Consider the following 26,444-nt stretch of genomic DNA (forward strand, 5'->3'; position numbering starts at 1 on the left):
CTCCTGTATTCTCCTTACTCTCTTTAACTTCCTCTTTAAGTTATTCTTGTGGAGTTTCGTTGTTAACTTGCACGTTAGAAACCGTTTCTTTCAAAGTTTGGTCAACATAATTTCGCAGTCTCTCGGTTTGCTCTTTCCCCCAATCTTCAGTGTCCTTAGAGAAAGCTATCTTATGTTCATTGAAAAGTTTCTCTATGTGTTTCTCGCCTTCGATACCGAGAGTATCTATCCTCCGAGTGAGCTCAATGACAGCTTGCTCGTTATCGTGCTTAATTGTATTCATGTCCTGCGCAATAGTGTTCTGTACATGAATAACTTCTTGCACTTGATGATTTAGTGTATCTTGACGACATAAGATGTCTTTGTATTTGGTTGCTATTTCCTGTTGTTCTTGTGTAGCTATGAGTTGTGCCTTACTTACAGTCAAGTGACTCTGCTTTGTTTCCAAACTTCGGAATTTTTCAGTAATCTTATCATTTATTTCTTTTAGTTTATTAGATTGCTCCTGAGCCAAATTAAATTGCGCACTCTCCAATACTTGAAATGTACGATTCATGTCATTTGCAAACGTTGATTGTGCCGTTGCAAGATTAGATTGCGTGGTTTCCAATACCTGGAATCTACAATTCATGTCATTTGAAACGTGGATTGCGTGGTTTCCAATGCTTTAATCCCTTGTGTTATGACAGTCAAACTTGACATCAGCTGGGATAACAAATCGGTATTCTCAGCAATTGACGATTTCACTGGGCTTAATGAGGATTGTACCGACACATTTTTCGCCACAGTCATTTCGTTTTCGCACGCGTCTGTGTCAGAGATGAAATTCATGTTGTTTGTTGGTTGCTGCATATTTCTCTAGACTTCATTCGACATATGAATGTCGGAACTAGCAACCGTTTGTGTCAACGGCGTGAGCGCATTAATTACTGCTGGTTGCTCAGCCGTAATCGACATATCGCTAACTACTCCGGTATTAAATTCTGTGGCACTAGTTGACGATGTATTGTAGAAATCTGCTCCAGATGCTGCAGATACCGTGTTGAGCTGAAAGTGGTAACCAAAGTACGGAGAAATATTCTTCGGGGCTCTGTTGCATAGCAATCAGATTGCTTTCAGTTCTGAGAAATGTCCAGGTACTATTGTGGATTTGAATGATCCATGAAGTGACTTCTTTTCCGAAGAAAACATCGAAGTATTTCACTAGAACTGAACGCTCCCGTCGGAACTGTTCTCAAGCTGGTATTTATTATTAAATCACAATAGAAGTATACGCTGGGGATATAATAACACGTACCTTCTTGAAATGAACAATATTTTATTGTTCTATTAACTGATTTCCTTCCATATACACATATATTTTACAATGTGTATCAAAAACTCGCAATGGCGTCGATTTTTACATCACAAGAATGGCTCTCTTCTTGTAAAATTACTCTTAAGAAGAACAAAAGCTCTATATCCTAAGAATAATTATGTGAGCGCTGACCGCCACAGAGTAATAAACAATATCTTTGTCTCTCTCTCTCTCTCTCTCTCTCTCTCTCTCTCTCTCTCGCACTGTCACAGCAAGTTACGCTGCATGATACATCATAGAACTGACGCCCATCTCCAGACCATGTCGACCACACACTACAGGCAAGCGGCCCAGCTCGGTCGACAACAGGTATAACGTTTTCTTACTGAATTGGAACCGAATAACGACCATGTCGATAACCGCCATAACAGCAGCATTCTTCACGCAAGCCAAGCAACGTAATGTGCTTTCCTACTTTCGACCTAGTTCAAGAGACCATGAGAGCTATGGGCAGTGTTTTCATTTGTGCAATTAAGTGTTTAGGAAAGTTTATAGCGTTCCGCATCACAATCGGCAAGAGCCGTTACCCGTGTAGCATCACTTTGTTGTCCATCTGCCTGCCCATCTGCAATTATCAAGTAGAAATTTTCCTCATATGTTGAAGCACACGGTTCTACGATTCCTTGGCAGTGCAAAAAATTTAAGCTTCGTAGTCAATGCAGTCAAAAGATACATTCCTTTATGTCACATATTTTGATACTCGCAAACTCACTCATCAGCACCTACGATGAAACATCAATATACACAATTGTTTCTACCGAACTCTGACTAGATAAAACGTTATAAATGTATGATTTTACACTGACAGATCTTGCGAAGTGAACAGCGTCTTCGTTCTGGTGACAGTGTGTTGCCCACAAAGCACTGATTGCTGCATAATATCGCGATGGAAAGTCGAATATTGTGTGGTCTATGTCCTCCTGCGTGCCACACTCACACAGAGACGACTCAGTCAGTTGTAGACGATAGAGGGGGCAATTGCATTTTATTAATTGTGGCATTTTAATTTATTACACTTGTACCGCTCCTCTTTAGTTACGACTTCACATAACAGTTAATCTATACGTCGCTTAAGTTTTTTCATGGGTGTCATATGATTTTACATTCAGTTTATTCTCTGTATGACTGTTAAAGCTATCTGATTTTTTTTATGGCACTTTATCGATGTATAGACAATTTGGCACTTGACCCCATAGGTATAAGAGTCTTATTTTCTGTGATTTTTTTGCTCATGTTCGTGTCCTTGCTTTGTATTTCGGCCTAAGTAGAACTTGCTGTATCATAGATGGAAAAACTTTTTCATTAGTATTTCACAAACTGTATTCTTGTTTTCGCCACAGCCGTGTTCTGATGATGTTGTATCGAAACGCGTAACAATGAATAAATTAATTCATGATCAATATATTTCGAAAATCTTATCCTGTATAGTCGTAACCGTTTGTAGTCAAAGCGCACCCGGAACATGGTGACCGGAAACTTTCTGTTGTGCTTACCAGGGGAGTACCAACGTTGTGCTGTCATGGTTGGTGGTATGGCTGCGTAACGTCTTCGCCTATTATTGTACCAAAAGGTACTGATCAGGCGCTGCACGCCGTGTCGAAGGTCCGTGTGAGAAACATGCTCGCACGTCTTGGTCCCATGGCCGACGGCTCTCTTAGCGAGTGCTTCTACAATTGCATTGCCCCTGATACCGCTATGAATCTTTAGCCATAACATGTAATGGTGCTGAAGTTCAGTAGTCCGGTCTATAATTGAGTATATCACCTAACTATTGGTATTATTGACAACATGATTCCACATGAGCAGCAATGCTAATCGAGAGCCTCACAGAATTATGATGTAGCGTCATCTATGTCACCAGCATATTTAAGACCCGCTAGTATTGCAGTGAGCTCCGCTGTAACTACTGAGACTACCGGAGGGAGTTGATTACTGTGGTATGTCTATTCGCCATAATACACGCTTAATCGCCATCTACAGTAGGTGGTCAATGTGTGTACTGAGAATGTGCATGTCCCCATCCACTTAAAAAGTCCATTAGCCGTTTAGGCAGTTACATAGAATAAATGTTACCCCTTTTTATGTCCTAGCTGAAATCCCTCCGGATTCCTTATACACAATTTGATGTAGCGTTAAGTCTAGGTCTGGCGCACAGGTCAGGTCGTTGTTGCGACACGACAGATAATTTATCAGAAGCGTAAGGTAGCCTAAGCCCGTCGTCTATGTGGCCAATGGGGCCACGCAGGTTGATTACCAATCAAAACATCCGCGGTCCTGGGTTCTAAACCCGCCACTGCTTAAAATTTTAATAATAATCAGCATTGGCAGCCGAAGAATTCCAATATAACAAGTCACCCTCGTTCTGCAGACGGCCGCGTCAAAGAGGGCGCAGGTGCGGACAGAGATTCAGGTTACTCTCTTGCCCTTAGGATGGGAAGTTACCCCCAAAGGCGGATCAGCAATGACCAACGGCATGAGGATGCAGAAGGCAATGGAAACGACTGCATTAAATACACATAATGAGTATCCACGGGATATGTGGCCTGTAACTGAAAAAGGGTCATGATGATCTCTCCATCGGCAAAAGATTCCGGAATAGTCGCCCATTTGGATCTCCGGGAGGGAACTGTCAATGGGGAGCTGAGATTATTAACTTCAAAAGCCCGCAGAAGGTAAAAATTGCTTTCGTTGTTCCTGTGCCTTCTCTAAAATCAAATTTGTCTTCTGCCGGCCGGAGTGGCCGAGCGGTTCTAGGCTCTACAGTCTGGAACCGCGCGACCGGAAAGGTCGCAGGTTCGAATCTGCCGGCACGGTAGCTCAGCGTGTTCGGTCAGAGGGCTGCCCGCCCTCTGTAATAAAAAAAAAAAAAACAGAGTAAAGGAACCAACGATCAACTTGAACGGATGTCTTATGACGTCCGCCCAGACCAAACGCAAAAAAAAAAAAAAAGAAAAATAAATCCTGCCTCGGGCATGGATGTGTGTGATGTCCTTAGGTTAGTTAGGTTTTATAGTTCTAAGTTCTAGGGGACTGATGACCTCAGCAGTTAACTCCCATAGTTCTCAGAGCCATTTGAACCAAATCTGTCTTCCCCAATATATATATATCTACTTTTCATTTTTTAGATGTGTGGCATATATTACTTTAAAATTCTCAAGTCTGACGAATAAGACACATTTCAGCAGATTTATGATGGTTAAACATAATAATGTCATTCCTCTTGGTGTGTACACGTTTGTATCTGAGGAGTTCAAACATTCTGCGCTACTTCACACGGTCGAACACTTTTTCTACGTAGCGAAATCCTTTGAAACCGTCTAGTTAGATTATATAACAGGTTGCTGTGAACTCAGATGGCGCTCGTTCTGTACGCAGGTGGTGCCGCCCCCCGGCACGGTTTCTTCGCGTCGGCGCACGCTGGAATGCGCCTCTTCGCTGCAGGTGGGGGCGGCGGGGGCGGCGGCAATGCCGGGCGCGCTGGGTCTGCCCCCGGGGCACGCGCCGCGACGCCAGGGCTCGTTCCGGCGGCAGCAGCAGCAGCTGCAGCACCCACGGCCGCCCCTTATGTTCTGCCGCCGCCGCCAGAGCTGGCCGGAGGTCGACCAGCAGGCCACGTCGGGGTAAGTCTCCCCACCAACCACGGCACCTGCTGCCAGCTCCTCAGAACACAACAGCTGCGGCGCAGCCGCCGGCATAAGAGAGTTGGCGTCTTCAAAAGTCGGCGGCACGTACCAATTATGTGAGTTCAGATCGTACATTTCTTCCAGAGCACTCGAAATCAGTTCAGAGTCAAATGTTATCTCACTTGTAGTATATATTTACTGAGACAAATACTTCTGCAGAAATTATTGAAGTTTCGCCAATGGAAACGAATTTTCTTAGCTTGAACTTCAACTAAAAATGACTCACAGCTACAACTCAGTAGTGATAAATATATGCTGTTTGATCAATAGTATCCTGACACCCCTGAGCAACGCAGAATTGACTACTAGATGTCATTAGAGGCGCGTACGATAGTATAAAGAGGCAGAAAGCTTTTTCTTTTTTTTTTTCCTTCGTGTGAAACAATAGCAAAGTAACGGTCCTGTAAGGAAAGCGCTGTGGTTTTCAAACGTAGACTAGTCATTGGTTGTCACATGAGTAACAAATCAATCGAGGATAATAGCTCAACTCTGTTACAGCCGGCTGAGGCGACAGATGATAACGTAATAATGAAGCGGAAACGCGAAAAATCGCATGAAAACGGCGGAAGGAATCAGTCCTGAGTTCCATTACGCTACCAGCAGTCCAGTTAGTGCAATGGCCGAGCAGTACCTCGTAAGCCACACATTCCTCTAGTCAAAGATAAACGATGCTGTAGATTGTGACGTCACTGGGCCGTGGATGACTGGAAGCGAGTGATCTGAGTGGAGAATCACGCTGTACCCCGTGTTAAACCGATGGAATGTTTTGGGTTTGGGTCTGGTGAATGGCTGGAGAAGGTTACCTGCGTTCGCGTGCGGTGCCAACATTGAAGTGCGGAAGAGGTGGCGTTTGGCGTAGTTAGGATGCGGTTCCCGTATTGCGCTCAAGAAAAATTTAAATTCGGAAGGAAGATAAACACATTTTACAGCATTGGGCACTTCATACAGCAGAGGAACATATCAGCGACGACAACCGCTTGTACCAGCATGACAGAGCACCCTGTCATGAAGTAACATATCTGAGGCAAGGGTTTGTGGACAACTGACCTGCCCACAGTCCCGAGCTGAACCCAATGGAACACCTTTGCTATGATTAGAACGTCGATTTCTTTCCGGACTCCAACACCCAGTACTATCTCCTTTGGCTTCTACTTTTGAGGAAAAATTGGATGCCGTTCCTTCACAGACGTTCAGATTAGTCATTGAAAGTGTCCCCAAGAGAGAGAAAGCAGTCATAAAGGGGAAGGGCGGACGTACCCCGTATTAATATCTACTGAAGTGTGTCCATATACTGTTGATTACATACTGTGTACACGTTATGGAAAGCATGACATTTCAGTTGGCTGAAGAGACCAAGTCATGGTTTTGAAAATAATTTTCTGTTAATCGCACCTTTCATCTTCATACTATAAAGATCATTCTGCTGTGCACTTCACTGCAGAAACCACGTTGTGATTGCTAATAGCATTTGACAATCTTGTTTCAGCTGTGGTATGATTGCCGAGTCTAGTCAGTTCGTTTGAAATTAGTTGGGTCGTGCCAGACAACAAATTATTTTCATACACAGTTTTGCAGTGGTTCAACACAGTGCCAGAATCCTTGTCACCTATAGGTAGTTATGTCGCCGTTCAGTTTATCTCCTAACACATTTTTAATATTTAGTACAAGCTACAGAATCTATCAACTAATAATATGAAAGCCATTATCAACGTTGCTTTTGTTTAACAATATTGCATCTCGGAATTGCAGTTAAGCGTCACAGCGCCTCGACGGAGGAACGTACCAGGACTTCCTGCGGAATGAGCTGCTAGGGCAGCTGCTTGAGAATGTGCCTTTGGCAATACCAAAGACTATGTGGTTTCTGTATGACGGAGCACCACCCCACATCCGCGTTACAGTTCGCCGACACCTCAACATCTTCTCTGGACTCTGGATTGGACGCGGAAGTCCCGTAGCGTGGCCTGCTAGATTACCGGTCTTAATCCCCCTGGATTTTAACTGTTGTGTGCATCTGAAAAGCTTAGAGTATACCGAACCAGTTCCTCATATGCAGACGCTTCAACAACGTTTTCCTGGCGCCTATGACGCTATTCGGAGAGAGGCCGCAACATGGGAAAGAGAGCGGCAATACACGATGCGACGTGTGAACGCGTGCCTCGCATCCCACATCTGTGTTGTGATGTGGATGCGATGCAGCTCCTTACTATGCTCCGGGACCATCTTTTGTCGATGTAGACCAGTCATTTCCGGACACATGTTCATTAACACCTTTTCTCCTCCACTTCCACTCAGGGATCTGCCCCTGCAGTTTGTCGGATTCATTAATGTTCACCCTTTATACTGTCTATGAGTTTATATCCGAGCTGTGTGATTACCTAACACAAATGTTCACGAGGCGTTCTTCATTCCACGTCCTCGATGTGGTCCTGTATCTCCACTCATTTAAGAGCTGTGTCCTTGCCATGTCATTGATATGTTTCCCTGGTAGTGACATTAATTTCACGGTGTTTTCACGCCATAGGTAGGTCTGTGGATGCTATTTCTGTGTAACACTTTCACACAGACTTCTGTGTGTAAGCTCTCAGGTGAGAAGTAATAAAATTCATTTTCTTTGCCTCCTGCTTATTGTGCGCAGGATGTACATCACTCGTCTCTACAGTATCTTCAGATGACCTGTCAGTACCACAGTCACTTGCATCAATAAGTAAGACTCGAGGAAACATGAAACTAGGAGAAAATGACCGTCAAATTTTCCCCTCATGCCGGAATATTTGTTTAGCAAAGGACTGTTTCCTGTTTATCTTAGGTACGTGATTCAAAGACTACGAAAAATTGTGTATTGCACCAAATGTATTCCTGGCTGCACATGTGTCGTGAGTAGAACGTAATCTCTTCCTGAGTTCGCGCACCATAAACACGCTGTTTGGACGCTGCAAGTTTTAGTGGGTTCTACATGCGTCCTCGCTCCACACTAAACTACAATAACTTCAATATAATATTTTAATTGCCATTGATAATAGTTATGATAGCTACTGCGTAAAAGCCTGCATTAAGGGAGCTTACATAACATTTGAAATTAAATATGCACCAAGTTCTGTTACTGATTCTCGCCAGTAAGAACCATAATGTAATATTCTTGTCCCAAATGTTATCTTCTCGTAAGATAGATTATGGCTTTCCGTGATAATTAAATGTTATTACTAGTATTGGTTGACTTTGTCTGTTGGGCTGCAAGAAAGACTGTAAATCATTATTAATTGCGACTGTGCGAATTTCGTAAAGCACCTCATAAACATACGCGGTTAGCACGGAAATAATACGGTACCTCTCATCACAGGATGGGTGGCAGGTGTGTTCAAATGAAAATGAAAACATCGAACAGAAGTAGTTCTCCTCAAACAGGGCTATTTAGAGACTGTAGGTCGTAACGACACATCCTTTATTCTCTGATCCTTGTCACCCCGAAATAAGCCCACGATTCGTAATAATTGATATAGTCAGAAATGATGTACAACAGTATGTTAAATAAATTTGATCTATATTTCTACGTAGTATGAACTCAAATCTCTAGTTTTGCACTTGCACATCGTGAAGAATCAGTTCACAGGAAGGGATGATTTTACAAATTCGTCAATATTCTCAATACGGCGGCCTTTAACAACTAGTATTGTCGATAACAAAAATTACGTGACCGTCTCTACTACGGTAAGTGGTAGAGAAGTGACATAATTACATTTTCATAAAGACTAGTTTTGCAAACAACAATTATATTTTTCTTTCCCATGGCGCCTAGCGCTCGCAGGCATAGTACTCTCCACCGACTACAATCGCAGGACGACGGCGTGCCCTGCTTTGGACAGTTTTTACGTTTCTTATCAGCTCTACAGGAGTGACAGTACAAAAGTAGAGTCCTCGGATACACTGAAACAAGAAATACCGCAGTCTCGTCAGAGTTTGTCGGCCTAGAAAACGTAGGATCAAGATCTGTTCTGCGGTTACGTCCACAGGAATAGGAGTAGTAGTAGTAGTAGTAGTAGTAGAGGGTTTTTTGGGTGCACGGCAGCAAGGTCTTCAGCGCCCGATCCACAGGAATAACCACTATGCAAGAGAAGTGAAACGTGGTGTTAACTGCTCCATGAAATGGAAAGGTTCTATCTACTGGAATTTCATGCTGTTCAATTGCTTGCAGATCAACGACCTTTCTGCCGAGTGCTTCTTCGCCATTGTCACGTGACAACTAACTGCCATGACCCAAGTACCGAATTGGTTGTGCGGCAGCGGGAATCGAATCTGGGATATTTTTAAGGGGAATTACAGCTGGAGCATTTGATTTACAGCCAGTGGAAATCTAGTAAAATTCTGTTCAAGATAAAGTCTACAGCTGTATGTACCACACACTTATTAAATTCTAGTATATGTGAGGCTGTGTTTGTTAATACAAAGAGCAGAGAGATGAAAACGAGATAGTTGCAAAGAAACTAAGCATACTGTTTATTATTTCAAAAGTTGTCGCTCAACTGTCAATATTTTTATCCCATTGTGAGACAAAAGGTCAATTCCTTCGCCTTCGTACATCATGTCCTGAGTTTGTCCGGCACAAGTATTTTGTTTGGTAGACTCAGTAACTCTATACGTAGCTGCTTAAACTATGCTGTTTATCCAGGCTGACCGGCAGTAACTGTCGGTCATCGTAACGTTTTAATGCTGCCCAAATGGGTTTCCGATGCCATTAACATCTGCTGAAGCCAAATGAGTAATTAAGAGCCCCTGAATTGGTCCAAACGTGTTCCATCTCGTTTGCTCTGTTGCCATCCAAAAAATAAAAGGCCCTCGAAGCGACTCGCGTACATTTTAATAATCCCGCAATCATTTCGACTTTTCACGAGTCGCGCTCGTTTCCAGGGATATTGACGCCGGCTTTTACCAAAGTGGGAGCTATCGACCGACAGATTAACATAGCTCTGAATGCCATTATTTTAATGGACGTTTCAAGTCCGACTGCCAACTGTGAAATGAACCGGAAACGGCACCGCAGCAGTGCATCGCATAATATAGTTGCTGATTTTTAACCGCTAATGTACATGTGCGCTATGACGTAATATCCTCAAATAGCATTTCAAACAAATATTGGTTTGCATGAAATATTTGGGTATTGGTGACTACAGCCGCTTCATTAGCGAAACTTACACACAAAATGTACTAGGTCCAGTGCAATAAAATACCTAAAGATAGCTTAAACTATTTATTTAAGACAATCCCTCGTTGCATCGTCTCCCTTTCAAAGGTTATTTCAGTTCAGCGATACCCAAGATTTCAATGGTTCTTCAGGAGCGATTTGATTTTTTTCAGTTGTATTTGTTTCTCAGCGAAGTCTTTTTTGTTATCAATACCACTGGTTAAATATTGTAGTTTTCACTGAAATGTTTTTTCTTATTTAAGGTTGTACTGTAAAAGGAACATTTACGTCTTTACGCTAAAAAACACCCACTTTTCTCTCATTGGTGTTACCCAAAACAGATTTTAATTTTCCGCTTGTTATCAGTGAAATATGTCTCGAATTTATATTGGACCTTTTAGCATTGTTACCCAAGACATACAAAGATATTCGGGTGAGATTTTTTACAAGGGATTGTAGCTGGACAGGTTACAGACAAACGAGAGCCAAGAGCGAGAGCGAAGTACACACAGGCGACTGCCCTTCGTCTACAGGGATGAATCGAAAGTGAAGGATGTGGATAACTCGGCGTTTTATGCCCGTAGTTACGGACTAATCGATTGTCAAATGAAACTATATGGTTCCAGAGACCTTTTAGCGACGAATGAAAACTCCCATAGATACGGAAGAGCTGTCCCAATACAGTTGGAGAGCCTCTGCAGTGCTGTTTGACTTGACGCGGAATATCAAGTCGGCTGAGGTGTGAATGGAAAGTTGAAATGGTGAGGGAGGCGTGCTAGAGTAGTCCGTGCAGTTATGCAAAGCCACTGCGCCAGGGAGGCGTAGGGTCACCGCGTCTGGTCTAGTGAGCAGAACGCGCGGGTTCGAATCTTTACCTCGGTATAAATTTTCATTCATCACCTCAGTCTGCATATATACTAATCGATTATTCAGTCTGCCAGGCAAAGCATCGGTTTTCCTAGCGGAAATGATTGAGATTTTGATGTCCATTAAATGCTGCCAAAATCTGTCTTCCATCAAGTGATTAACATTCCCCAATTGTTTAAGTTCTCTGTAGTCTGTATCTAATATCCGGTGAAGCGAGAGGACAAATAAATAATTTTCCAATCTACTTCGAATTTGTTAATCATTGCAGGGCCAACGTGATCGATTGAGTAAAAGTAGAGGCTGGTATCGACACTAACGAACTCACTAAAGAGACTATTAGCAAACGTTTTGCAGAATTTAATCTAGGAAAGAGCAGTCTGAGTGGCAGCAAGAATGGAACCCTACATTTTGTTTTGAGGGAAGACATTATGCTGACAGCGAGCGTAAAGTAACAACACAGCCATGATTCTATTTCTGTAGTTGCCATAGAAAAGGAATATGCACTTTACTATGATGAGATTCAGCCATGACTGTTTCCCAACCCATGTACATAAGATTAATTTGCCAGATTTTCCCAACTGCGTCTACGATAATAGTTCATCGGGAAGTATTGACCACATTATTTTTGCTGGCAAAAAGAATAGTAGAATCATTTCTACGTATACTGAAAAAGACTGAAGTTCTGCAGTCAACTTTTGTCATATATCTTTTGTATACTAACCACCCATAAATATACGGTATTAATTTTGGATAAGTTTTTGAAGCGAATATTCACTTGTGACACTACAGGTCGATCGGAAACAGTCTTAAAAGCTTGTAACGGTGTTGTAGGATAGGTTTTGCCGAGAAATAATTGTTAAGATAAAAATTCGATACGTTGCACCGTTTCCGGGTTAATTAGCATTGAAGTCAGCCAGTCGGATGGTTGTGCTAGCAACTTCAAGCGGATCGCCACGTACTCTTAATGTTATATCTTCTCACAGCGTAGATGATGCCGCGCAAGACTGCTCAGTCTTTGGCCTGGGTTCTATCCTTAATACCTTCACATGTCCAATTTTTGTATTGCTGTCTTGTTGGGGTTTAAGAACCAAAACGGTGACACAGTCTCTGTTTGTGCGAACAACAGCCTGATTTGCTAACTTCCATGCTGATTAACTACGGATAACATTTATTTCTCAGCGCTACAAATCTTCAATACCCTTACAAGCTCCTCTGTTTCTGACCACCCTTTATATTAATAAGGATTGTCTTCGTTTATTTGTTATTGACCACGAATACAACTGTGTCACGTTAAACGAGGATAACTTAGATGTATTTTATGTTTTAGAAAAAATTCGAGAGCTCTATGTGGTGCTAATGTAGATTGTTTGTGGCCAATGCTTTATTGAACAATGAAAAATAAAAGAATAATTCAGAGACTCCGCGGTCAGAGTCGTCAACATAGTATTCAACAGATCCAAACTTCATGCTTCACAGCGATACGCGAAGTGGTGGATGAGCTTCGTCAGATCATTCTGACGATCGTGATGTAGCAGAGGATATATGCGATGGTTATTGAGTCGGCGTTGAAATGCAGCTGACGGTTTTGCAGCCTAGGTTTTCGACTCGAGGTGGTCCTGAGTGGTTTTATCAACAGCCCGTAGTACATTTAAAAAAATAAATACATAAAAAGTGGACTGGAACTGGTGGGACGTGGGCTGGGAGCTGGACTGAGAGTGTGGGTTGGGAATGCCAATGTTTCAAGCGCTTACTGAAGGGATTTCCGTTACGCAGTTCTGGCTGTGCTTAACGTAGGAGTGAGTGCAGATGTGTAGGGTTGCTGTGCATGCTGATGGGCAGTTGTGTTGGGCCGATATTATCTTCTACACGGAAGAAAGTGAAATGACAGTTGTCCTTTCCCTTATCGACATGGCGCGGACACAATTTCTGTGGGCGTATTGTTGTCTCTTTGGCTCAGAATTCACCACTACCACTAACTCCCTGGCCTGATTGTTGGAAGGAATCTGCTATGATTTGAATCGTGTAGCAGTTTCATGTCATAGGTCCGAGATGTTCTAGTTATCTTTTCTGCCACCCAAAGTCTCTCCTTCTGTCACGTCATGGAAAACGTTTACAGGAACCGTTACTTCACCTTTCAAACAGTTAATTTGGGTACGTCTAACGACTATGTTTATGAAACAATCGCATCATCTACTAGATGCAAAGTCTTCATTTAGCCACGACAAATAAAACGAAATACTCAGAATACCACAGCTTCTTTCTTATAAGAAATTGCAAAGGAGAGAGTGAAGACAGTTTACTATAAGAAAAACAAAGAAGAAGCTAAAGTTGCTATGATCAACAATTTACATTACAGGGCTATTACAAATGATTGAAGCGATTTCATAAATTCACTGTAGCTCCATTCATTGACATATGGTCACGACACACTACAGATACGTAGAAAAACTCATAAAGTTTTGTTCGGCTGAAGCCGCACTTCAGGTTTCTGCCGCCAGAGCGCTCGAGAGCGCAGTGAGACAAAATGGCGACAGGAGCCGAGAAAGCATATGTCGTGCTTGAAATGCACTCACATCAGTCAGTCATAACAGTGCAACGACACTTCAGCACGAAGTTCAACAAAGATCCACAAACTGCTAACTCCATTCGGCGATGGTACACGCAGTTTAAAGCTTCTGGATGCCTCTGTAAGGGGAAAACAACGGGTCGGCCTGCAGTGAGCGAAGAAACGGTTGATCGCATGCCGGCAAGTTTCACGCGTAGCCCGCGGAGGTCGACGAATAAAGCAAGCAGGGAGCTAAACGTACCACAGCCGACGGTTTGGAAAATCTTACGGAAAAGGCTAAAGCAGAAGCCTTACCGTTTACAATTGCTACAAGCCCTGACACCCGATGACAAAGTCAAACGCTTTGAATTTTCGGCGCGGTTGCAACAGCTCATGGAAGAGGATGCGTTCAATGCGAAACTTGTTTTCAGTGATGAAGCAACATTTTTTCTTAATGGTGAAGTGAACAGACACAATGTGCGAATCTGGGCGGTAGAGAATCCTCACGCATTCGTGCAGCAAATTCGCAGTTCACCAAAAGTTAACGTGTTTTGTGCAATCTCACGGTTTAAAGTTTATGGCCCCCTTTTCTTCTGCGAAAAAAACGTTACAGGACACGTGTATCTGGACATGCTGGAAAATTGGCTCGTGCCACAACTAGAGACCGACAGCGCCGACTTCATCTTTCAACAGGATGGTGCTCCACCGCACTTCCATCATGATGTTCGGCATTTCTTAAACAGGAGATTGGAAAACCGATGGATCGGTCGTGGTGGAGATCATGATCAGCAATTCATGTCATGGCCTCCACGCTCTCCCGACTTAACCCCATGTGATTTCTTTCTGTGGGGTTATGTGAAAGATTCAGTGTTTAAACCTCCTCTACCAAGAAACGTGCCAGAACTGCGAGCTCGCATCAACGATGCTTTCGATCTCATTGATGGGGACATGCTGCGCCGAGTGTGGGAGGAACTTGATTATCAACTTGATGTCTGCCGAATCACTAAAGGGGTACATATCGAATGCCTAAAAAAACTTTTTGAGTTTTTGTATGTGTGCAACGCATTGTGAAAATATCTCAAATAATAAAGTTATTGTAGAGCTGTGAAATCGCTTCAATCATTTGTAATAACCCCGTACTTCTTAATTTTGTCAAATGCAGTGCCACTAAGAGCCAATGCACATACTAGGGACCACGTAATGCCGAGATCACTTGTGACGTAGCCTCTGTAGCCTACGAACCTCTCGGCGAGTTCAGCTTGCGCAACGATACACGAGTGAGCCGTTGACAGCTGTACAGGGCAGCCCGGGTATAGGTGGAACCTCGCAGCACCGGTCCCGACCCAAAGATAGACCGCACCTACTCAACGTCAGATTTCATCTAAGTTAACAGTATATGCGGGGCTTGGCGAGAAAAGAAAGTGACACGAATGGGAACTCCACATGGATAAGCGGTTAGAGCAAAACAGCATTTATGGCCTAGGAAGGGCGAGGCATCAGCCGTTTTATGTTAAACGTAGCTATCAAACAGCGGTTGGCGCAACGGAAAGAGAAAAACAAAATCCGAGGGTTGGTGGGTCGAGTACCTATGCAGAAACTCTTTCATTTTCAATTTTTACACTACTTACACTGCAAATAAACCGAAATAATGTTCACTATATTCCATTTATTAATATTTTAATGAATGGCATGAAAAGTAAAATCATGGTAATTTTGGACTGAGAATTCAGAAAACGGTGGATGTGTACCTCTCAAAATACAGAAATGTCATCATTACTTCATCTGGGAAACTTACAACTGCATTACCAAAAATGTTTTGGACTAATCTCATAAAGCCCTGCGTGCCAGAGAACAAATTTATCCTGTTAACCCACTCGTAGCGATGACAAAAATATCCACAATTATACCATGAGATTTGTAAAGATGAAGGAGGACTGCCATTGTACAGTGTCAAAGTGATTCCCTATAAATCCACTCCGCTAGTGCAGCCCCATGGCGTATGTTTTTATCGCCAGGTAAAGAGAGAGCGAAAGAAATTAGACCCTAGAAGACTGCATAAAAATACATTCAGCTGTACATGACTAACTCTCCTCATCAATCTTTGACGAAATGATGCATTACGCGTGGTTTGCTGCCAAACTGTGCGATGAAAAAAAACGTTTTATGAAAGTAAACCACTGTTTCTATGTCTATAGAAACTTTTAAACAACCAAGTAATCTTAAAAATGCGACGTTTTTAACATCTGCAAGATAGTGAGAAAATTATTCTTCTTTTCTGTTTTTATGGTGTAGATCGGCCCGGCACGTAAATCATCAAATGTGTAATAGCAAAAATACCCACCTTTGTATTAGAACATCTCGTGTATGCCTTACGATTCTTCCTGGAGATTTGTTCGGAATCCCAAATTTTCCTTTGCCTTTCGCTTTTGTGGCTTATAAGAAATTATTAATAAATAGAATACTTTGTTAATTATTTCGGTTTATTTTCAGAGCGACGTAAAAACTGTAAAAAAAATTTCGGCGTAGGGCCTCGATACGACGACTCCCAGATTACCATTCTGTTCTCTTTTCGCTACGCCAAACCCTGCTCCACCGCTACGAAAAAATAAAATGTCTCGTGCCTCGCTCAACCTGCACTAAAAACGCTATTTTTTTCCAAACGCTGGGCCATGTGAAGGTCCCACTTGTGTCACTTTTACTCATGGTCTAGAGCTTTATATACCGGAAATTAAGACGAAATCAGTGACGACGACTAGGCACAGTCCTATTGTGAGCTAAGCGGAACAGCCTTTTTGAATTGGGCTGGCATGCCTGTGCACAATTTTACAAATAGAAGTAATCTAAAAGGCGAATAATATTTGTTGTACAGCTATTGATTACTGATTTCCTTGGTCTGTTTGCTTGTTGTAACACGTAAAATTTCCTTGCAACACATCTCAAGGTTCAAATAAATACCTTGTGAGAATTTTAAATTTGTTTTGTGGGCTACCAGACCTTACCACTCTCGAGCTCTTGCATATCTTGCCCAACAGTTAATTAACTGGGTCCATGGGTTGCAACCATGTGCTGCTGCTGGTGCAAGTGTGCTGGGCCGAAAACCCGGAAGTCTGTGGGTTGAGACCACACTTTGCTGCCATATTGTACACAGTCAATTAATTGTTGGGTAAGGTAATGAAGAGCCTGGGAGTCGTAAGGTCTGGTAGCTCAGAAAACAAATATAAAATTTTCACAAGGTATTTATTTTAACCCAGAGATGCGTTGCAAGGAAGTTCGACGTGTTACAACAACCAAATAGTGCAACAGATAAAATTACATGCCTTTCGAAAATCGAAAGGAAAATGATGATAATGAGTTCACTTTTATTTACACCAAATCTGATCTGATAACACAATAAGAGAAAAATGCCTCAACTTCCTTTAACTAAACTTCAGTTCCAGTTGAATCAAAATTTATACTGACTGAATTAGAACGCAAAAAAAAAAAATTACTGTGTCAAAAAAGTGAGGTAACGTGAAGATAAAAAAATGCTTCCCACTTTTTTTACAACAATTACAGGTAATAAACTAACAGTTGACAAATATAAGATACGTATTTTACAACATGTAAATTCTGTGAGCATATATCCTTTCGGGCGAAAATCACACTCGACAGAACGGATGCAAATAGATTATTCCGCCGCCACACGAGATGGCGAAACACATTACGGAAAACAGCAGAGTTATACTTATAAACAATAGTGAGAACGGTTCTTGACACCAGAACACACCAATTACAATAACAGAAATGCAGTCAAATTCTTCATAACACAGCAATTGACACCAATTGGTAATAACATCAGCTGAATCATTGTAGTTGGTACAATTCCATGAACTCTAGAGTGAAATTTTAAAAAAGCAGTTAAACGGACGGAAGACTATGACCAGAAAACATAATTGAAAGTACGAAAGCGTAACTTGAGTTTGTTTCAGATGAAACAATAATACCAACAGCTCACAGAGAAGGTTCAGATCAATTAAGTGTAACTACAACTGCCGCGTGGCTATAATCGGAGCACGGCATGGAGAAAACTAGATATCAGGGGGCACAGTGCTCAATGTTTTCAAACGCAAATCCTCACCAGTAACGACGACTGACGTGCAGTCGCTCTGATCCAGTTGCAGTCATGGCATTTAACATGGACGTTATGCCAGCAACGAATCAACTACAAAACGATGAAGGGCGTATATGGCAGAAAATAGTTTTTTCTCAAGACTGCACACCCGTGTAGTGCTCCACTAGCAACGCTGAATGGTCGCGCTTGCGCTGCTGTGTCCTTACGGATAGACACCGCAGAGCAAGCGCAACCAGGCTGTCAGAGCCTCCTCCTGGCGAAAGACCCACACACTTCTCCAGTAGGCTCGGCCGCACTGCCCTCCGTAGTCAGAGACAAAGCTCGCGAGGTACGCTAGCGAAAGATCTTTGGCACGACGAGATCGATTACTTTGATACAACGGAATCGATACGAGCCGACCACGGCTCAACTTCAGTTCTGGTACAAGCATTACAGAAACGCGTGAACATTGACTGATGATGACTGTTCCAGTCGGCTGTCAACTGGAATCATATCAGAAGGCGAGAGATCTGGTTCTGTGAGATCGTAGACGGACTCTCCTAAATTTCTGTAGGACCTTGGGAAAAGTTATAGCGTACGTGAATGAGGTTTGTCAGAAGGACTGAACTTGTCAAGGATTGTGGTGAAGTTTGCGTCACTAGTCTCTGCGTGTTGGATAATGCTGCTTCAAGACGCTCACAAGCAACCTCACATGAAACGTTAGGTAATTTTGTACCTCAACAGCTGTTACAGTATATGACATATTAATTATCTGCTCGAGAACGTTCGAGGCTCATTGAGGTTTGAACGTGATTTATATTCATAGAAATTTCTTAAGAATTTATGTTATTTACTAGCGGTTCATCAAGAACATTAACACATTTAATCACACTATATAAGCATGGAAGTAGTTGCCAGGGAGTAACTGATGAAATCATAACCAAATTCCTTTTAACAATTGGGAATTTTATTCACTTTAATAGTGCCCAAAAGCATTTTTTTTTAAGAAACAGATTTAAAATTATAATCAGAGAGCACCCTCTAAATATCAAAGTTACACTTTATTCAGCGGCAGAAAGAAACAAGTTTTGACTGTATGAGCTTTCGGGCAGAGAACCTTGCCGCTCCCTATTGACACGGCCGTAGTTACGACCGCACACAACAGCCTCTGAAAGACTACACTGGTGAAAATCTGCAACACACCAGATAACTCTAAACTAAGAATTTTAACAATTTACACAAGCACACAAACTATGCACCCCCAGTAGGAGGGATGGAAATGGTACAAAACACTAACAATTAAAATATTAACCTTGACACCGAAGGTGCAACTTGATTTTAACTTCTAAGAATAGTCTCACGGTGAAATGGTGGCAACTTGATATTCTAAAATGATCATTTAAATAAAAGCCCGTGAAATGCAATCTTATATAAAATTCTACAAAGTTGGACAAACAATAGTTAAGATGCTCTACAGTACACAGATACCGCCCCTCAAGATCATAGGCAATATTATCAAAGTTTCCAAAATCAAAACATATTTCAGGTATTAGGCCGTTACACTCCAAGCAATAAATTCGTTAACACACCAAATCCGACAAACATGACAGAGGTAGCTACTAACGTACGGTAGATTGATAGGGAGATTACCGAACAACCCGAAACGCAAGTTGCTCAACTCGCCCCTACTCCACAAGGGAAAAACGGACCATCCCCTTTATAACGGCTCAAATGGCTCTGAGCACTATGGGACTTAATATGGTCATGAGTCCCCTAGAACATAGAACTACTTAAACCTAACCAACCTAAGGACAGCACACAACACCAAGTCATCACGAGGCAGAGAAAATCCCTGACCCCCGCCGGGAATCTATCCCATGAACCCGGGCGCGGGAAGCGAAAACGCTACCTCACGACCACGAGCTGCGGACCCATCCCCTTTATAAACAACCACCTTCCCGCGGGTGGGCAACCGGAGAAGAATGGTGGGACAGCTGGCGACCTCACTAAGAAAACAAGTAGTATTTAACAAGAGTAAATCAAACAAGATATCACCAATCACTTAACTTCTAATAAACTGCGATTTCTCGAGAAGACACCTGGCGCAGCACCCCCAAATCGCTCTCCCGAACCGTCCGCTACCAGCCGCTTCAACGGACGCAGGAAGGCGCGCCGATCTCCCGTCTCACGGCGTCGCAGCCCACTGGACTCACGTGGCGACCTCACATGCGCCGACGCTCAAAACGGACAAGTCATCTTGTGTCTCAGTGCATGACCGACCATTGCATGAGCCTGTATAGGGAGAGTCGGCTGTCAGCTGGAATCGTATCAGAAGGCGAGAGATCTGGTTCTGTGAGATCGTAGACGGACTCTCCTAAATTTCTGTAGGACCTTGGGAAAAGTTATAGCGTACGTGAATAAGGTTTGTCAGAAGGACTGAACTTGTCAAGGATTGTGGTGAAGTTTGCGTCACTAGTCTCTGCGTGTTGGATAATGCTGCTTCAAGACGCTCACAAGAAACCTCACATGAAACGTTGGCTGTGGCCATATACAGGGTGAGTCACCTAACATTACCGCTGGATATATTTCGTAAACCACATCAAATACTGACGAATCCATTCCACAGACCGAACGTGAGGAGAGGGGCTAGTGTAATTGGTTAATACAAACCATACAAAAATGCACGGAAGTATGTTTTTTAACACAAACCTACGTTTCTTTAAATGGAACCCCGTTAGTTTTTTTAGCACATCTGAACATATAAACAAATACGTAATCAGTGCCGTTTGTTGCATTGTAAAATGTTAATTACATCCGGAGATATTGTAACCTAAAATTGACGCTTGAGTACCACTCCTCCGCTGTTCGATCGTGTGTATCGGAGAGCACCGAATTACGTAGGGATCCAAAGGGAACGGTGATGGACCTTAGGTACAGAAGAGACTGGAACAGCACATTACGTCCACAGGCTAACACCTTTTCATTGGTCTTTTTCACTGACGCACATCTACATTACCATGAGGGGTGAGGTACACGTACACACGTGGTTTCCGTTTTCAATTACGGAATGGAATAGAGTGTGTCCCGACATGTCAGGCCAATAGATGGTCAATTTGGTGGCCATCATTTGCTGCACACAATTGCAATCTCTGGCGTAATGAATGTCGTACACGGCGCAGTACACCTGGTGTAATGTCGCCGCAGGCTGCCACAATACGTTGTTTCATATCCTCTGGGGTTGTAGGCACATCACGGTACACATTCTCCTTTAACGTACCCCACAGAAAGAAGTCCAGAGGTGTAAGATCAGGAGAACGGGCTGGCCAATGTATGCGTCCTCCACGTCCTATGAAACGCCCGGCGAACATCCTGTCAAGGGTGAGCCTAATTTCGGAATGTGCAGGTGCAGTATCATGCTGATACCACATACGTCGACGCGTTTCCAGTGGGACATTTTCGAGCAACGTTGGCAGATCATTCTGTAGAAACGCGATGTATGTTGCAGCTATTTGGGCCCCTGCAATGAAGTGAGGACCAATGAGGTGGTCGCCAATGATTCCGCACCATACATTTACAGTCCACGGTCGCTGTCGCTCTACCTGTCTGAGCCAGCGAGGATTGTCCACGGACCAGTAATGCATGTTCCGTAGATTCACTTCCCCGTGGTTAGTGAAACCCGCTTCATCGGTAAACAGGTAGAACTGCAACACATTCTCTGTTAATGCCCATTGACAGAATTGCACTCGATGATTAAAGTCATCACCATGTAAATGCTGATGTAGCGACAAACTCAGTCCACCGGCTCTCGCAATGTCCCGTGTACTCATGTGTGGGTTCATGGCAACAACAGCTAACACAGCAACTGCACCTCCTTCACCTGTGACTGGCCTGTTACGGACCCGTTTGCGTGCTACGACCATACCTGTTGCATAGAGTTGGCGGTAGATGTTTTGCAATGTGCGGCACGTTGGATGCTCTCTGTCCGGGTACCGTTCTGCATATACCCTGCAGGCTTCAGCTGCATTTCGTCGACACTCGCCGTAGATGAGTATCATCTCCGCCTTTTCACAGTTCGAATACACCATGGTCACAGTTCCTACAACACTACACTATCACAGACGTCTGGTAACACGGTGTACTACAGTTGGTCTGCGTGCGGAGACGAATGCAGAATAACAATAGCAGCAAGCGCTACATGCGGACACTGCGACAGCTAGAGCAAACCACAACAGTGCACTACAGACACACTCGTAAACACGGTCGTCATCGTAAACATGTCCCTGCAGATGCTGCTCGCCGACCGTGGCCCGTGTTTGTTACAACACGCAACTGAACGTCCGAAGTTTCAAGCGTCAACTTTAGGTTACAATATCTCCGGATGTAATTAATATTTTATAATGCAACAAACGGCACTGATTACGTATTTGTTTATATGTTCAGATGTGCTAACAAAACTAACGTGGTTCCATTTAAAAAAACGTAGGTTTGTGTTAAAAAACATACTTCCGTGCATTTTTGTATGGTTTGTATTAAACATTTACACTAGCCCCTCTCCTCACGTTCGGTCTGTGGAATCGGTTCGTCAGTATTTGATGTGGTTTACGAAATATATCCAGCGGTAACGTTAGGTGACTCAACCTGTATATAAAATGCTTGTGTGATGCAGCGTAGTTTGTGTTGAGAAAACAAGATGACCATTGTTCCTGACTCACTAGACTTACCTACAAGTGGCTTTCCCTCTTCCCATAGAATAAAATCTAGTAGAAGAAGAAAAGGTCTGATATGGTGGAATGAATTCAAGCGTAATTACAGACGAAAGTAAACACCCTAATAAAGAAAGACTTCCAGAAACAACATTTACATCCGTATATGAACTAAACAAGTACATAGTAGAGGATACTCTCTGTTGTATCATTAATTTGGGCTTTTGTCCGTTCCATTCGTGTGTGGAACACAGGAAGAATGGTTGCTTAAATGCCTCTGTGTTCGCTTTAATTAGTCTAATTTGTCTTCACTATGTCTACGAAATTGCTGTACATTCCTAGATTCCTAGAAGTAGCTTCTAGAAATTTACCAAGCAGGCTTTCATGGTATGGTTGCGTTGGCCTCCAAGCATCGGCCATTTTAGTTTGTTCAGTGTCTCCACGACACTTCCCAGAGATCAACCAAAGAGTAACCATTTGTCCTGACCATTCTTGTATACGTTGAAGCCGGAGTGGCCGTGCGGTTCTAGGCGCTACAGTCTGGAGCCGAGCGACCACTACGGTCGCAGGTTCGAATCCTGCCTAGGGCATGGATGTGTGTGATGTCCTTAGGTTAGTTAGGTTCAATTAGTTCTAAGTTCTAGGCGACTGATGACCTCAGAAGTTAAGTCGCATAGTGCTCAGAGCTCTATTCGTTGAACAGCCTCTGTAGATCCTACTTGATACGGGTTCCACACACTTAAATAGTATATTATGATGGGCAGCCCGAGTTATTTGTAAGCAGTCTCCTTTGAAGATCAGTTAAAGTTCACCAGTTTTCTGCCACTGAAACGAAGTCTGTCACTTGCGTTACCCACGAATAGGTCTATGTAATCATTCCATTTCATATCCCTACAAAGTGTTAAATTCAGTTAGTTGTGTAAGTTGACTGATTCCAGTTATGAGTCACTGATATTGTACTCGTAGCATACTACGTTTTCTAGTATTTGACAAAAATTTACATCTCTGAACAGTTTAAGCAAATTGTCAATCTTTGCATCGCTTTGAAATCTTATCGAGGTCTGCATTATAGATAACTGCATCATCTGCGAAAAGTCTTCACTTGCTAATTATGTTGCCCGCAACGTCATTAATATACAACATGAACGGCAAGGTGTAATGGAACTGAGCAGTTCTCCTGTCTCCCTCCCCCCCCCCCCCTCTCTCTCTCTCTCTCTCTCTCTCTCTCTCTCTCCTCTCGCAAAATACGATATTTACATAAAATTTTTCATATTATCGAACGGAACACTTTTTTATCTAGAAACCAAAGTTACATAAAAAACACAAGATTTATTACCAAATACTGTCATTACAGAAGGTTCAAAATTTCGGATTTTACAAGGATTTCGATAAATCTTGGCCATGTTCATTAAAAAGGAATTATCCTATCATTCATCCAGAGTGAATTACGGTAGTTACGCGAAAATGAAATTTTAGCCCACCCTTCCCGATTGCGTTTCTATTACCTTAACCACAGTGCAATCTTGATGGCGTCTATTTTCATGAAAACACAAATGGTTTGTTGTATGAATATGAAAAGATAAGAGGTAAATGTTTAACCAGAAAAATCGAGAGATTCGTCATTGCGTCATTTCTCCGAATCTTCTCACGCTATGAAGACAGGCATTCAGTGTGGAAATCTGTGTTCTCTGACGGCTTGGGAAAATATAATACTCCTATAGACATTTCTCAATGGTGGATCGGCAAGTTCAATCGTGGTTCGTTGAAGGAGAGCATCTGCAGTTAATGTTCACTCATGCCGACAGTCAAATGGAAAAGAAGCGTATAATGAGGTGGCCAGTGGTTTTGCGTACTAAGATAACCGTTTGTGACAGCTCAGTGGCGAACTTGAAACAGGAATTTAGTTCTTTTTGACCAGTTCAAATACTTTGATTCTAATATTATAGAAACGAAAAGCTAGAAATACTATTGTCTGTACACAGCCTTTATGGGATCGCAGTGGCGTTGCTGGCTCGTGTAACCAAGGTTTGAGGCTTTCCTCTGGAATGGGTGTCGTTTTTTAAACATACTGGGACTGTGTGTTTTGGAGTGTTTCACACACTTCACACACTCACTCACACACACACACACACACACACACACACACACACACACACACGGAAAGAGAGAGGATGGGAAGGAAGATTCTGGGAGGGAAGGAGGGAGAGGAATGGTAGGGAAAGGTGGAGAAAGAGTGGAGAATGAGAAAGATGTGGAAAATATTTCACTCTAATGAGATGACAAAAGGGTGCAATAAAATCTTCTCACAAATGTGATCGAAAAGCAAAAAGACCGATTGAAAATAATGGCTCTAGAGCGTTCACTAAACTGACAGCTATTTCCCTTCGTGTTAGTGGAGTAGGAGCACGGAATGCGCCCGAAGCAAGAAATCTAGAACCTGAGTTGAGAGTTACTAGAGTGGAATTTGGGATTCCACTCTCACGAAATGCAGATTCTTCAACATGCACTCTATCACTGACAGTAGTTTCCCTTAAATGCTGCTTCACAGGAACTCTAAAGATGACCTACCAAGCGATATGTCAGCAGGTCCTCAGATTCGGCTGCTTAAATTCTGTGCTTCGGCAAACTTGACCTTTCACGTCGTCTACAACCAGTTCCCTTAGAAGTGCAACCTTAACTTTCCGGTGAAATCGGTTTCTCTGATGTAGATGAAATCAAGAGTTCGCAAACAATAGTATACAGAGTTCTTGGCCTAATCCTCTTAAGTTACTTCCGCAGTTCTAACAACAGGCAACAGTTAATGTACAGCTAGGATGGCGACGCTACAGTGGTAAATAACTTCGTTGGGTTTCCTCTTACGAGAAAGTAACGAAAGTAAATTTATGAATTTAGACTTAACGGCGAAGCAGCGAACAAGCCTCACGGCCTGATGGATGTGATTCCTCCATTTTTATGCTAGAAGGCAGAAGCCGACTGTTCTGCAACAGCAGAGTAATCCGCTTGAGTGTTGTTCCTTCCGCTACTTCCCTTTTACTCATGTCAATGGCGAATAGTCCGTTCTCCAGTAATCATCTGTTCTTCCTAGTGCAAGGCAGATAATCTTGATAGGAATTTTACACCCACTAAGTTTAACGAAACTATTATCATATTCAACAAAATGTGCAAAAATTATATGCATTTTTTAACGAAACTTCCCTGTATGTGGAAAGTAGTAAGTCTTGTTAAGCTTGTCGCATTAGCACCAGTCTCGGGCACTGCGTTTTTTGCGCAAGCCTGGAGTGACAACCAGTTCTGCAGACAAAAATACTAAACCCGTATTTCATTCTCAGCGATTATTTTCAGAATGTCAATTTGAAAGAAATCAAAATGAGAAGAGGAGTCAATGAAGAAAGCTGGCGTTGTAGTACTGCCTGGAAAATTTAGCGTCAGGAAAGCAACACGGCACATTGCTGAAGCTTTAATCTCAATTGGAGAATATGTTGCTGCCCTCAAAGCAGAAAAAAGTACAGAAATGGTAGTCTATGGAGCAGGTTTAAAGAAGTTTTACTATCAGCATAAAGTCCGTCCCAGGTAGCTGAGTCGTCGGCGCGACAGAATGTCACTCCTAAGGGCCAGGGTTCGATTCCCGGCTGGGCGGAGATTTTTCTCCGCTCAGGGAATGGGTGTTGTGTTGTTCTAATCATCATCATTTCATTCCCATCGACCCGCAAGTCGCCGAAATCAAGTCGAAAGACTTGCACCCGGCGAACGGTCTACCTCGATGGGAGGCCCTAGTGACACGACATTTACATTTATCAGCCCAAAGACAGGATAATCAAACGTCTTAAAGATTTAGACTACCATTTTTTGACACTGAACTAAAGAGAAAATAGTTTATGACTTAGCGGAACTTTAATGTTGCCGTATGAGTTCAGCAGGGGCAAGAAACTGCAGGCAGTAAATTTTTCCTGGGTTTCGTGAAGCGACATTACGAGTTTTCCTTATGGTGTGCACAATCTACCAATCTTCAAAGAGCACTAGGTT

The sequence above is a fragment of the Schistocerca nitens genome, chromosome 4 (genome assembly GCF_023898315.1).
Source record: "Schistocerca nitens isolate TAMUIC-IGC-003100 chromosome 4, iqSchNite1.1, whole genome shotgun sequence".
NCBI classification, from domain to species: domain Eukaryota; kingdom Metazoa; phylum Arthropoda; class Insecta; order Orthoptera; family Acrididae; genus Schistocerca; species Schistocerca nitens.